The following is a 14236-nucleotide window of genomic DNA, read 5'->3' on the forward strand; positions in this document are numbered from 1 at the left end:
TTTGTATCCTTAGGCTCAGCTGTGTCTTCCTATCAGTCTGGATTATGAAGAAAGGGAGTTGATAAAATTTTTTCTCCCTGCCTCCAGAACAATCCACAGGGATGGGCATGTGAGAAAAAGGAGGGGGAGTTTTTCTTGTCAAACTTGTGTATGAACATGAACATACAGCTTAAACCAACTAAGTATTTCTGCTTTACATTAATTTTAAATGTGGTAAAATGTACATAAAATTTCCATTTTCACCATGTTGAGTATACAGTTCAGTGGTGTTAAATACATCCAGGTTGTGCAACCAATGCCTAGAACTCTTTTCATCTTGCAAAACTGAAACCCTGTATCCCAGGGTTAAATAACCCCCCATTCCCCCTCCCCCAGCTCCTGGCAACCACCTTTCTTTTTTTAAAATCTGTTTTATTAAAGTACAGTCAATACTCTCCTACTTTCTGTCCCTGTGATTTTGACTGTTCTAAGTACTGCATGTAAATGGGGTCATACAGTGTGTCTTTTTTGAGACTGGCTTATTTCAACCAGCATAATTGAACCACTCTTCAAGGTTCATCCAGGTTGTAGCATGTGTCAGAATTTAAGGCTGAAAAATAGTTCATTCTAAGTATTTTGTTTATCTGCTCATCTGTCAGTGGACACTTGGGTCGTTTCATCTTTTTGGCTATTGTGAATAATGCTATTATTAATATGGATGCTATTTTCTTTATTCCTTTGTTCTTGACTCTGGCCAGAGTACCTCAGGGTTATTAGGGTGAAAATAAGCAATCTTAAGTTTTTAAATTTATTATATTGTTTTACTCCTGAAATAACACCTTAATGGAAAACAGAGGAGACCAGATCTCCAAGTTTATACCAAACAATAGATTTTGAAAGAAAACAGAGCAGAGCCTCTTGGCTCTGGCTGCACTGGGGAAATTTGCTAAAGCACCTGTGCCCAGGTCCTACGCACCTGAGAGTCTGAAATAATTGATCTGGGCCTGTTAAGAGTCACCTGAGAGCTTTTAAATGGCACAATGCCCAGGCCCTACCCAAGACCCATTAAATTAGAACTTCTGAGGGCAGAGCCCAGGCAATGAGGTACTTTAAAGCTTCCCCAGGTGAGTTTATTGCTAGCTGGGATTGAGAACCACTGGCAGAGCTCCCTGCTACTGCTAAGTCGCTTCAGTCGTGTCCAATTCTGTGTGACCCCATAGACGGCAGCCCACCAGGCTCCCCTGTCCCTGGGATTCTCCAGGCAAGAACACTGGAGTGGGTTGCCATTTCCTTCTCCAATGCATGAAAGTGAAAAGTGAAAGGGAAGTCGCTCAGTCGTGTCTGACTCTTCGCGACCCCATGGACTGCAGCCCACCAGGCTTCTCCGTCCATGGGATTTTCCAGGCAAGAGTACTGGAGTGGGGTGCCATTGCCTTCTCCGGCAGAGCTCCCTAGAAGGACTAAAATCGGGCCACCTGGACTGGGATGGAGCAGGAAGAAGGCTGGGGCAAGAGCTTAGAGAAAAGGGGACACCTGGTTGGGATCCAGATGGAGGGGAGCCATCCCTGAACCTGCTCACATCTGTATAAGTGGTCCTTCCATTAAACTCTCCTTCATTACCTTGTCTGAGTGAATCGCCCTTTCCTGCTAAATTCCAACTGATACTGCTGCTGCTGCTGCTGCTAAGTCGCTTCAGTCGTGTCCAACTCTGTGCGACCCCATAGACGGCAGCTCACCAGGCTCCCCCGTCCCTGGGATTCTCCAGGCAAGAACACTGGAGTGGGTTGCCATTTCCTCCCCCAATGCATGAAAGTGAAAAGTGAAAGTGAAGGCGCTCAGTCATGTCCTACTGTTCGCAACCCCATGGACTGCAGCCTACCAGGCTCCTCTGTCCATGGGATTTTCCAGGCGAGAGTACTGGAGTGGGGTGCCATTGCCTTCTCCACCAACTGATACAGTTGTTCTCATTTAGACAAGGTTTCAAAAATCACTGAAGGCCATGAGTAGATGCTCTAAGACTACCACTACTAGACCGGGATCAGGAAAACTGTCAAGAGCCAAGCATGTTGTGAGACAGCGACTCCAGCCCAATCTCTCCCCCGACCTTTATTCTCTCTGGGGCTTGTGACTCTGTTCTCTTCTTGCTGCCCCCAAATCTGCAGTCCCAAGGTCAGCCAGCAGAGGGCAGCTGGTGTGTCTCTATCCCTGATCCTGGCCCCTGGTTGGCTTGCTGCAGTGGCCGCCACACCCAGCTCCACCCTGAGCAGCGCCTGGAGGCCCCCTGGGCGGAGGACTACAGGCAAGGCAGAGTACCAGAGCGCACTGTGCCTGATGTTTCCTGGACACACAGTCATCACTACCTGGTGGCCCGATGGATTTCAGACGTGATTTTCTTTTGACTTTTTTGCGGATTGATAACTTACACAAAGTGCATAGAACTTCATGCAGGTGGATACACTTTTACATATGTATACACCTGTGTAGCCACCACTCAGAAGATACCAAAAGTTCCAGCACCTCAAGATGCTCTCTGTACCCCGCCCAGTTGACTCCCCTCACCCCACAAGGGCAGCCACTATTTTGTTTTTTTTCACTAGAGATTAATGTTGCTTATTGAACTCCATGTCAATGAAATCATACCCTCTGTGCTCTTTTGGGTCTGGCTTCTTATGCTGTACATTATGTCTGTGAGAGTCAGCCGTGTTAGTGAACGAAGAAGGAGTTTGTATTATTCACTGCTGTGTGGAATTTCATTTACAAATATGTCACAGTTTATCCTTAATAGACATTTGGGGTGTTGATAGATTGGGGGCTATTATATATAAAGCTGCTATGAACATTTTCCAATGCAATTTTTGGTGAACATGACACTCATTTTTTTTAGGAAGATACACAGGAATGGAACTGCTGGGTCATAGGGTAGACATAAAAGATGCTGCCGATTTTCAAAAATGATTGTACCAACTTACACTCCCACCAGCAATATCTGCTTATTCTAGTTGCTCCACACTCTCATTAATACTTTATATTATCAGCTGTCCTAATTTTAGCCATTCTTGGAAGTGTATAGTTATATATCACTGTGGTTTTAATTTGCAAGTTTAGTATATTATTAAAGAAACCAATGAATTTATAAGGCAGAGAAATCAAGGAGTTCTTTGTGCTGTTGCCCTTGTCAGGGAAGAAGAAACTGTCTTCTGTTATCTAGGTTTTTCTGGATGCGCTAAAAATTAAATTGACATGTGACATTAGCAGGAGAAAATCAAGCAAAATGATTAGTAGCATCTGTATGTTGGGGCCCAGAGAAGGTTACCTCAACATATGCAGCAATAGCATACTGATTATTTTGAATTAAAGTTTCTTAACAGCCATAGCAAGAGGGACACTCGGACCCTCCTTTCTGTCTCCCTGAAAGCAGGAAATCAATATCCCTGTGAAAGGTGCCCTCCCTGCATCTGGAGGTAGTGTGTTCACAGATGCTCAGTCGTGTCCGACTCTTTGAGCCCACCAGGCTCCTCTGTCCATGGGATTCTCCAGGCAAGGATACTGGAGTGGGTTTCCATTTCCTCCTCCAGGGGATCTTCCTGACCCAGGACTGAACCCGCGTCTCCTGTATTGGCAGGCAGGTTCTTTACCACCGCACCACCAGGGAAGCCTCTGCAGGTAGAAGGATGCCCTTATCCCCAGAGAAGGGGAATTCAGAGCCAAGAAGCCTCTGTAAACAAACCGTGTTCCTTCTTTCATTTACTACCTCAAGCCCACATTCTGTTTCAATTCTTCACTAATTGGGCACCCAAGACCGGTTTCTTTTCCTGCCACTTCCTCACAAGCTTACAGTTCCTTTGTCTAAGAAGTATAAAAGCTGCCTGCTTTGGCTGCTTCTTAGGTCCCATTTCCATGAACCTCTGTGTGAATGAACTTAAGTTTGTTTCTCCTGTTAATCTGTCTTGGATCAATTTTATTATTATTCCAGCCACAAGAACTCAACAGGAGTAAGTAGGAAATTTCCCCCTCCCCAACATACACATGGGAGAGACTCAGGAAAACTAATTCTCCTTAATGGCTAAAACCTTCACGTTAAATACCACCTTTGGTTAAAGACAAAAGAAGACGTTGGGGGAGTGGTTCAGCACTTCAGAGAGAAGGAAGGAACTTCCTTCATATGAAGATGCAAAAGAAACTGTTTGGTAAATAAATATTTGTTGGGCCATGCAAGGACAATGGGACACAGAGTGGACTCTCATCTTTAGGTTTTCCCAATTCAAGTTAAAAAAAAAAAAAAAAAAAAGAGGGTCAGGGGAATTAAGCACCTAAAGACACCACGCTTTTCTGAGCAGAGTCGGGCTTAGAACGTGGGGACTCCTTATTGATGCCCTGGGCCCTCTCACACAGCCTCAGATGACCTTCAGTTACGGATGCAGGTCTCAAGGTGGAAAAGATTTAAAAGTCTGTCTGACCTGTGTCTGGGTAGTGGGATTCCTCGGGCAAAGTCGTGTAAATCAAAACCTTTATTTACAGGGACTTCTCTGGTGATTCAGTGGTTAAGACTCCGAGCGTCCACTGCAGAGGGCATGGGTTCAGCCCCTGGTTGTGGAAGTAAGATCCCGCATGCCACGGCTAAGAGTTCACATGCCGCAAGGAAAATCGAAGCTCCTGAGTGCTGCAACACTCCTGGCACAGCCAAATAAACAAATAAAAATACATATTTTAAAAAACGACTTCCCATTTCTTGCAAATTTGTCTCTAAATGTTAAATATTTCTTCCCCATCCCAGGAACAGTCTTTTCAGGGCTGGTTTTGTTGAACGCTGTGTCCTACACCATCTTCTCCACAAGGTGGCAGCACTAGAGCCCCAGGCACAGCCATCAATTCCCAGAGCCTTTCAGATTACCACGAAGAATTCTTTTCTCCCCTTTGTATTACGTTTAAAGAACTCCCCCAAAGAACAAGCTTTGTTTTGTTTTTGTTTTTAGAGGATATAAGTTTCTCAGCCCCTGTCTTTCCATAGGAGTCAGACCTTTAGTCCCCCAAAGCCAAATCTGAGTCACAGCCAGAGGGCTTGACCCTCTCATGATGAAATCTTTGCTGCTGGGTCTTTCCAGTCCCTGGACTGGCTGAAAGCTTGGGAATAAGAAAGATCTCAAATGACTTCTACCTCTTCCCATCCCTAAGTATGAGATTTTGAGCAGACTGATCTTGAAACCTCCATTCTCTCATCTGTAAGATGAGCACAATGATGATACTCACCTCATCAGGTTGATGTGCAGATTAAATGAGGGTCTAGCATAGTCCCTGGCACATGGAATGGACTGATCAATGTTAGCACTTATAACCATAGTGAAAGGAAGTGAAACTGATAGTCACTCAGTCGTGTCCGACTCTTGTGACCCCTGCCAGGCTTCTCTGCCCATGGAAGTCTCCAAGCAACAATACTGGGTTGCCATTCCCTTTTCCAGGGGATCTTCCCGACCCAGGGATCAAACCCGGGTCTCCTGCATTGCAGGCAGATTATTCACTGTGTGAGCCACCAGGGAAGCCCTGTTATAACCATATATACCTATAGAAAAAGATACAAATTGTTAACAAGGATTATTTCTAGTGGCAAGATCAGAGCAATTTTTATCTGTTTCCCAAATACTTTTCACTAGGCATGCATTGCTTTTATGATCAGGAAAAAGACAATTAGAATATAATAGAATGTTGACACAAGTTGCTGGTGATTCCATTGAAATATTGAAATATTTTTTCCACTGCTCAATCAGCTCTGGATGGCGAGGCTTATGTCTTATCTATTTTGATATCTATATATCATTTGAAACCCAGTAGGTAGTCCACATGGACTTCCCATGTGGCTCAGTGGTAAAGAACCGGCCTGCCAATGCAGGAGACGAGGGTTTGATCCCTGGGTCAGGAAGATCCTCTGGAGAATGAAATGGCAACCCACTCCAGTATCCTTGCCTGGAGAAACCTTGGACAGAGGAGCCTGGTGCTACAGACCATGGGGTCGAAAAAGAGTTGGACATGACTCAGCGACTAAACGAGAACAACAGCAGGTAGTCAACATTCATTTCTTGAACAAAATCTCGGTGATAATTGCTTCTGATTTTAGTTTCTCAGTGTGACTGCACATCTTTTCTTTTTCTATGTTTTTTTTTTTCCTTGCTTAGGTCCAATTTAGAATCCTTTTATAAATTTAATTGAATCTTCTTCAAATCCTTCCCATGAGAATTCCTCTTAGACTGTTGAGCTGGTTTCAACTCAGCTTTCAGAAAGCCTTTCACTTGAGCTCCGCACAACTCCTACCGGGAGGAGATATGAGTGGGGTTTGAGTTGAGATCAATCTTTTTAGTAGCTAAACAAAGACACAAGTGCCGGGGTAACCTAGATTTCACAAAAAGATTTTAAAAGGAAATAGACTTTTCGAGAAATGTATCCTATTTTGGAACCCATGGTGAAGAGGGTGGTTTGCTTTTATCTGGAGTGGAGGGTGTAGGACTATGGAGGATAAAGCTTGGCAGTCGCTATCCTTTACTTCCTTTGATCTTCATTTTGCATGAGTGGAACTGTGGGGCTCTCTCTAGAAAGGACAGGCTTGGGCACAATACTGCTCTAGCATTTCTTTTAAAGAAGCAAAAGCAAAATAGATGACATCAGCCCTTGGCAGCTGATACATTTTAGTTCTTTCCTCACATTATTGATAAACCTTGGATTCTCTCTTTCCAGGGAATTTGAATCTGATGAGAAGCCCAAAAATAATTACTGCTAAGCCACCTGAGGCAGGGACCCTGCGAGACATGGAAACTCTACAGCAGCCCCCATTTCTGCAGAGTCTCAATATGCAATCCCTCCTTTGACCCCTCCATCTACACTAGATGCTCCTTCGATTAAGATGTCCAAACACTGAGACTGCTAACTGGGTCTTAAAATATTCTAAGTCAGACTTTGGTCCAGGGCCCAGGTGGAGGTGGCGAGGGGTGGTGAGATGTGGCCAGATGTGGCAATGGTGGTCCTGTCATTGATGGCTGCATCAGGACCACGTGGAAAATGGAGGGAGAAAGGGAATCTGGGTGCTCACACACATTGGTCAAGATGGTGTCCCTTGCAACCTAAGATTTCAGTTGATGTGACGCCAAAGCCTGGCTGTGTTCTCTTTGGCCCCTGTACCTGAGCTCCCGATCCTGGCAGGAGTGGGGAGAAGCTCTTGCCCTCTCTGCCTTCGCACTTGGGCATCTGGCCCCTGAAGCAGAAGAGCCCTGTCTTCTGCCACCTGCAGCTCCTCTCTGCAGATGGCTCAGGCCTGGTCCTTGGGAGGCTGAACTGCAGACATTGTCTTTCCACCTCTGTGTCTCTGTCCCCAGGCACTAGGACATAAACATCCTCTCTGGAAGAAAAGTTATGACCAACCTAGACAGCATATTAAAAAGCAGAGATATTATTTTGCCAACAAAAGTCCTTCTAGTCAAAGCTATGGTTTTTCCAGTAGTCATGTGAGAGTTGGACTATAAAGAAAGCTGAGTGCCAAAGAATTTATGCTTTTGAACTGTGGCGTTAGAGAAGACTCTTGAGCGTCCCTTGGACTGCAAGGAGATCCAACCAGTCCATCCTAAAGGAAATCAGTCCTGAATATTCATTAGAAGGACTGATGCTGAAGCTGAAACTCTAATCTTTGGCCACCTGATGTGAAGAGCTGACTCATTTGAAAAGACCCTGATGCTGGGAAAGACTGAAGGCAGGAGGAGAAGGGGACGATGACAGAGGATGAGATGGTTGGATGGCATCACTGACTCATTGGGCATGAGTTTGAGTAAACTCTGGGAGTTGGCGATGGACAGGGAGGCCAGCCATGCTGCAGTCCATGGGGTCACAGAGTTGGACATGACTGAGGGACCGAACTAACTAACTAAATTGGCATGAGGACAACAAAAGAATAAATAAGTGAAAGAAAGTCAAATCATGCAGGTCTCCTTGGCAGAGGCCAAGCATCTCTGGATTGTCAAACTTGCCCTGACACGTCTGAGCTGAGAAGTAAAGGCCGATCAAGCTCACATCTAAAACCCTGGGTCCTAAGGGTTTCCTGTTCTAGCTAACAGGAAACACTGCCCTGACCCTTCCCCTCCAATGATTTAGTAAAGAACTGGGAAAAACTCCACTCGTTCAAAGGTGAGGCATCAGAAAGGAAGCTGCAAAGAGTCTCTCAGGGCAGAGGAAAGGGAGAAGAAAAGCAAATAGCAAATGCAGACTCCTCAACAGAAACACTGTCTTAGAGCAGACAAGGGCTGGAACCAAACAAGTGCCAGGCATTTTAAACAGCAATGAGATGGTTGCCTCTAAGAAGACAGAGTACAGGGGAAGGATGGTGAAGCATCTGGAGGTGAAACATGAGCTCAGAAGAAAAGTGGAAAAAGAAAATAGAAATTAGCCCAAGGAAGAAAAACACTGCTGAAAATATTGTTAAGGACACAGAGGGCAGGAATAACAAAACAAGTCAGCAAAATGAAATGGAAACAAATGAGTTTAAGAGAACTAGATGGGCAAAGACACCTGATGTTTGTTAATTAATTTATTAAGCACCTATGATGTACTAGGCACTATTCTAGGCACCGGTGTAGGGCAGCAAACTTGCCTCCCCCAAATATCTCTTGGGCACACGGATTATTTTGAACTGAAAACAATCAAGGCCCAAAAGACTCAGGAAGAGACTTTGATCTTCTGCTTAACTGCCTGAAAGAATTTAGATAGAGGCTCTGTTCCTGGAATAGAGCCTTCACCAGTGACACCTGCAAAGAATGTGAGCCAGGTGTGCTGGGGGAACTCAGCAGAGAGCAGAGTCCACTCTGCATCCCATTGTCTCGCTGTCAGCCCAGCAAACATTCCTTTACCAAACAGTTGCTTTTTCATCTCCATGTGAATTGCCTTCCTTTCCTTTGAGGTCCCAAACCAATACCCCCAACATCGTCTTTTGTCTTCAGCTAACAGCAGTATTTAAGGTGCGGATTTTGTTCGCTTTGGACAGTTAGTTTCCCGGGCCTCGCCCATGGATGCGCGCATGCGTGCTTGGTTGCTTCCGTTGTGTCGACTCTTTGCGACCCTATGAACCATAGCCCGCCAGGCTCCTCTGTCCATGGGGATTCTCCAGGCAAGAATACTGAAGTGGGTTCCCATGGCCTCCTCCAGGGGATCTTCCCAACCCAGGGGTTGAACCCTCGTCTCTTATGTCTCCTGCATTGGCAGGTGGGTTCTTTACCACTAGTGCCACCTGGGAAGCCCTCTCCCACGTATACATGTTATTAAAATTTTGTTTGATTTTCTCCTGATGATCAGCCTCATGTCAATTTAACTCCTACACCAGCCAAAAGAACCTAGGAAGGCAGAGGGCCATTTCTTCCTCCCCAACTCTAGGAATACAGCAGCTGCATGGCTGACATTGGTTGGGCCCTTACGGCCCCCAAAACAAAGTCGTGTCTCATATTCAGCTTTCCAAACCATCTCAAGTTGAAAATGAACTTGAGACCACTGTCGAAGGACCAAGGGAATGAAAAGTGCCCATTGAACTGAGAAGCATCTTGAGACAAAACAATGAGACAGGCAGCTCTATATGGTCAAGGATCAGTTTATTACAGGGTCACTTACTCACAGGGTGGGATCCAGATCAGGTGGTCAGCAATCCAGAAGCATTTGCAGCTGCATTCCACACCCCTGAGGGGCCACAGGGACAATTTTATAGCTAGCCTAAGATCTAGAGGTATGTGCCTGGAAATAGGACACGAACTCCTAAGTCAAGATTTCTGAATGCTATCTGGGCTCATGGGTGCTGGTAATATGTCAGTGAAGTTTTCATCATTGTTTGGGGACTAACAGTTTAGAGGCCACCTGATCCCAATGATTATTAAATAGTATCTATGAACTACAAAGCCCTTGATGACAGAGAAGTGATTTACTGCACAGCAAAGCCCTAGGTAGGGTCAGCAGAAGGACAGGAGAAATGGTAAGTTCCCAAGATAGAGTCTGATATGCTAACAGCCATACAATCACCCAACAAAGGTGTAGAGTCAGGGTATCCCATGGACTACTCCTGCTCCCTCCCATTGGCAGGCATCTGGTAGTACCCAGCATTGGCAAACCTCCTCAAAATGAATTTTCCCAAAATTTCTAACTTTACCCGTGTCTTCTCCATGCCTTGGTCACTGTTGGGCTGACCTAACAGTAACCTCCCCAGTGGGACTGTCTCTGGAAATATGGACCTTAGGGAGGGAATTAAAGTTAAATAAAGTCATAAGGGTGGGCCCCTGATCCAACAGGATTGTTGACTTTATAAGAAGAGGGAGATGCAGGGGTGAGTATGCACACAGAAGATGCCAGGTGAGGATGCAGTGAGGAGGAAGCTGGCTACAAGCCAGGAAGAGGACTCTCACATGAGACCAAATTTGTGTTACCTTGATCATGAATCTCCTGCCTGCAGAGCTGTGAGAAAGTAAATGTTTGCAGTTTAAGTCATCCAGCCTGTATCAGAATTTCCTCCCTTTCTTTGGCAGAATCATATTCCATTGTATGTATTTGCCACATTGTGTTTATCCATTTATCTCCTTCTATATTCTTTAGAGTTCTTTACCCTTTAGTGGTTAACTCTCTGTTATTAGTTAGTAATTATATTAAACTTTCCTTGTTCATTTTATGTAGTTCCTATCTCCTGACTGTGACCCTGACCAACACACCTGCCTTTGGGAACTGCCTTTCTCTCAGTATGACTTTGATGGGGCCACTCATGGCCCCTCATTTCTCCCATCATAAATCATATTACCCTCATTGTGCTAGTAACAGTGATGAGCTCCAGGGCAATAACATGCCCTAACCACTGCCAGTCAGAGTCCTTCTGTAGGATGGATGGGTGAATGTGGGAATCCCCATGGATTGCTTCTCTAGAGTTCTTGCAGCCACATTTCCAGATACTACAGGGGGCTTATCTTGTGGTAGGAGGAACTGAGACCAATGTGCAAAGAGAACTAGAGATGGACATGAGAAAGGAGGAGGTTTCTGATTTACTTAGAGGTGGGACAGCTGGAAAGGGAAGTTAGAATTTAAGGAAATGAGGAAGTCAATAAGAACAGTGAGTGAGGGCAGCCAGACAGGGGAGGAAATCTCAGGAGCTGTTGGCATCCTGCTGTTGTGATCATCATGATATATCAAGACAGGATCTTTTCGGGGGGTGGGGGGGCAGGGTGGGACCTCCTTGGCAGTCCAGTGGTTAGGACTCAGGGCTTTCACTGCTGTGGGCCCAGGTTCAATCCTTGGTTGGGGAACTAAGATACTGCAAGCCAAGCAGCATGGCCAAAGAATAATTAAATACATTTTTTTAAAGAGAGAGAAGTGAAGGGCTCAAAAATGGGCTGGAAAAAGGCCCCTGGATGGAGCACTGGTTGGTGGTGGACCCTGGTGAGAACAGTGTGGGTACAGAGCTCTGGACTAATACCGTGGGTCTCTCCCTGCCCATCTCCAAGACCCTCGAGGGCTCTGGGCTCAGGCCACACTTATGTGCTTAGTTGCTCAGTCATGTCTGACTCTTTGCAACTCCATAGACTGTAGCCTGCCAGGCTCCTCTGTCCATGGGGATTATCCAGGCAAGAATACTGGAGTGGGTTGCCATGCCCTCCTTCAGGAGATCTTCCCAACCCAGGGATCGAACCCAGGTCTCCCGCATTGCAGGTGGATTCTTTATTGACAGAGCTACCAGGGAAGCCCCCGGGCCATGCTTGCTGTTGTTCCTCAAAGGTGCTGTGGCTCTCAAGCTTCACCAGCTCATCCTTCTGACCAAGTCTGACTGATTCTCTCCAACTCAGCCCAAGCAAGGCTCTTCAGAGAAGCCCAGCAAGTCAGCTTCTTGATCCCAGAGAGCAGGTACTTGGTGTGTTCTTTCCTTCATCAACCACTTACCGTCACTCTGTTGACTTCTTGGGTTTGTCTTCTCCAGCCTGTGGACTCCTTGAAAACAGGGACTTGGGTTTATCCATTTTTGTGTTCCAAGCCCAGGGTCTGGCCTTGAAAGGAGCTCAGGGCACACAAATGGATCAGTGATGGCAGAGGTGTGCTCATGATCCCCCTGTGAGAGGAGAATGTAATCTGGTTGCCTTGGAGCTGAGAGAGCCATTTGTCCACCTGCTGTTTTCAAAGGGAACAAACCACAGTGAGTTGACTACGTTCGGGCAGCCGGCCAGCAGGGTCTGCGGACTCCATGAGCATGGATGCCGTGCTAACCCTGAGATGGCCGAGACATACTTCCAGCTATGCAGAAACCTTTCTGCCCTTTTCTCCCAGGCAGGTAAACTGTTGAGGAATATTGAAGAATTGCCTTCTTTCTGTCCTCGGCAGATTTAAAGGGCTCACCTTTTGTCAGTTTTTCCTTAGTTCTCATGCCAGTTTTTTCTCTCCCCCTTCAATGTCCTTTCTACCTCCTTGCCTGCTGCTACCCTAAGACAGAGGTTCCAGACTCTAACCTGTGGGCTGGATCCTTGGAGGACCTCAGTCTTTTCCTAAGGGCCTTCTTCTGTTTGGATGAGGCCCACCCACATGATGGAGATTTACTTTACTCAAAGTCTACTGATTTAAATGTTAATCTCATCTAAAAATTCCTTCCAGGAACACTTGTGTTTGCCCAGATATCTGGACACTGTGGCCTAGCCAAGGTGACACATAAAGTTAAACATCACACTGTATGACCCAGTGCTGGCCAATGGGATGTTAGCAAAAGTGATTGAGTACCCAGGGCTTCCTGAAGAGGGAGACAGCTATGCTGGCCCGTGTCATGGTACTTCTTCTTCACCCTTCCTGTCTAAGAGGTGAGCCTATTGATTGGCACTTCACTAGCCATCTTGAGCCAGCCCTGGAAAAGCCAACAGAAACTCAAAGAACTCAGCCGCAACATCCTTAAGCCTTGCACCTGCTCTGGACTTCTTACCTTTGGGCTTCTTTTCAGATGAAAGAAAAACAGAGCACTGTGTTGTTATGCCTGTTTTTCATGTCTCTGTTACTTGCAGCCAGAAGCAATTTCTAGCTAATATTCTCTGCTTCTTGGCCATTCAGACCTCTCTCAAGTCTGCACATTCTTGAACCTGGTTCCCAGACTCCCACTGACTCCCTGTTGTATCTCAAGTAGATGTCCAGTCATTTGGGTTAGCCTGAATGGGATCTTGCCTGTATCCAAGAACCCTCCTGGTATAAGGCATAAGCCAGGTGGGAAGGACTAAGGAGATGAGGGGCATGATGGGGGAGATGAAAGAACCTGAAAAAAGAATATAACTGAATCACTTTGCTGTATACCTGAAACTAACATATTAGTAGTATTGTAAATCAATTATACTTCAATTAAAAAAAGAATTCTGTCTTGAGCACCCAGATGGACACCACCTTTTTTCCTCCAGCAGGCAGTTTATCATCCTCATACTAAACTCTTGTACCTGTGGAAATGTCCTCAGTGACCAAAGAATTCACCATCTCTCATCTCTCCCCTGGAGTTGCCATGGTCACAGCCATTCAGGTGGTCTCAGGCTGCATCATCAAAGATATTGAGTTCAGAACAAGGGAGGTGATGCTCCTGCCCTCTTGACTCTGTTAGAACACACACCAGGTATATCGTGTCTAGTCTTGGCCCCTAACCACAAAGAGAACTGGAGCTAGTCCAGGTAAGGTGACCGTCAGGAAAACACAGCAATGAGGATGTTCTGAGGGACTTGGGACCAGACAGCTCTTAAGGGGATAAGGTCCTGTGCATAAATGTCTAAGGGCAGACGGTTCTTGGTGGCCCTAATACAGAGCAAGGACAGGTGGGCAGAAGCTGTAGGTAGGCAGACTTTTGCAACATAAAAACATTATCTGGGTCAGAGTTGCCCCGTGCGGACAGGAAGCCTGAGGAGGGAAAGAACAGCCCCTGCTGAGAGGAGTTCGGGGGGCAGCTGAGGGGTTCCTCCTCCTAGGCACCAGGGATGTGTGGAACAGGGACACAGCTCAAATGCCCACAGGTGCCAGGTGAGTCACGTGTAGGAGCAGTCGAGCCAATGGCACACAAAATCAAAGTTAAAACCAATGGCAGCAACAGCAAGCACTATGCATACAGAGCAAAGTCTGCCGCAGAGGTGGGACTAAGTGGACACAGCGCTTCTGCCCAGGGAGGCGGAGGGGTGGGGAGGGAGTGCTGGAGGTATTAGCTTGCTGGGACTGCCATAATAAAGTACCCCAAACTAGGTGGCTTCATAGAAATTCATCATCT

The sequence above is a fragment of the Bos indicus x Bos taurus genome, chromosome 4 (assembly GCF_003369695.1).
Source record: "Bos indicus x Bos taurus breed Angus x Brahman F1 hybrid chromosome 4, Bos_hybrid_MaternalHap_v2.0, whole genome shotgun sequence".
NCBI classification, from domain to species: Eukaryota; Metazoa; Chordata; class Mammalia; order Artiodactyla; family Bovidae; genus Bos; species Bos indicus x Bos taurus.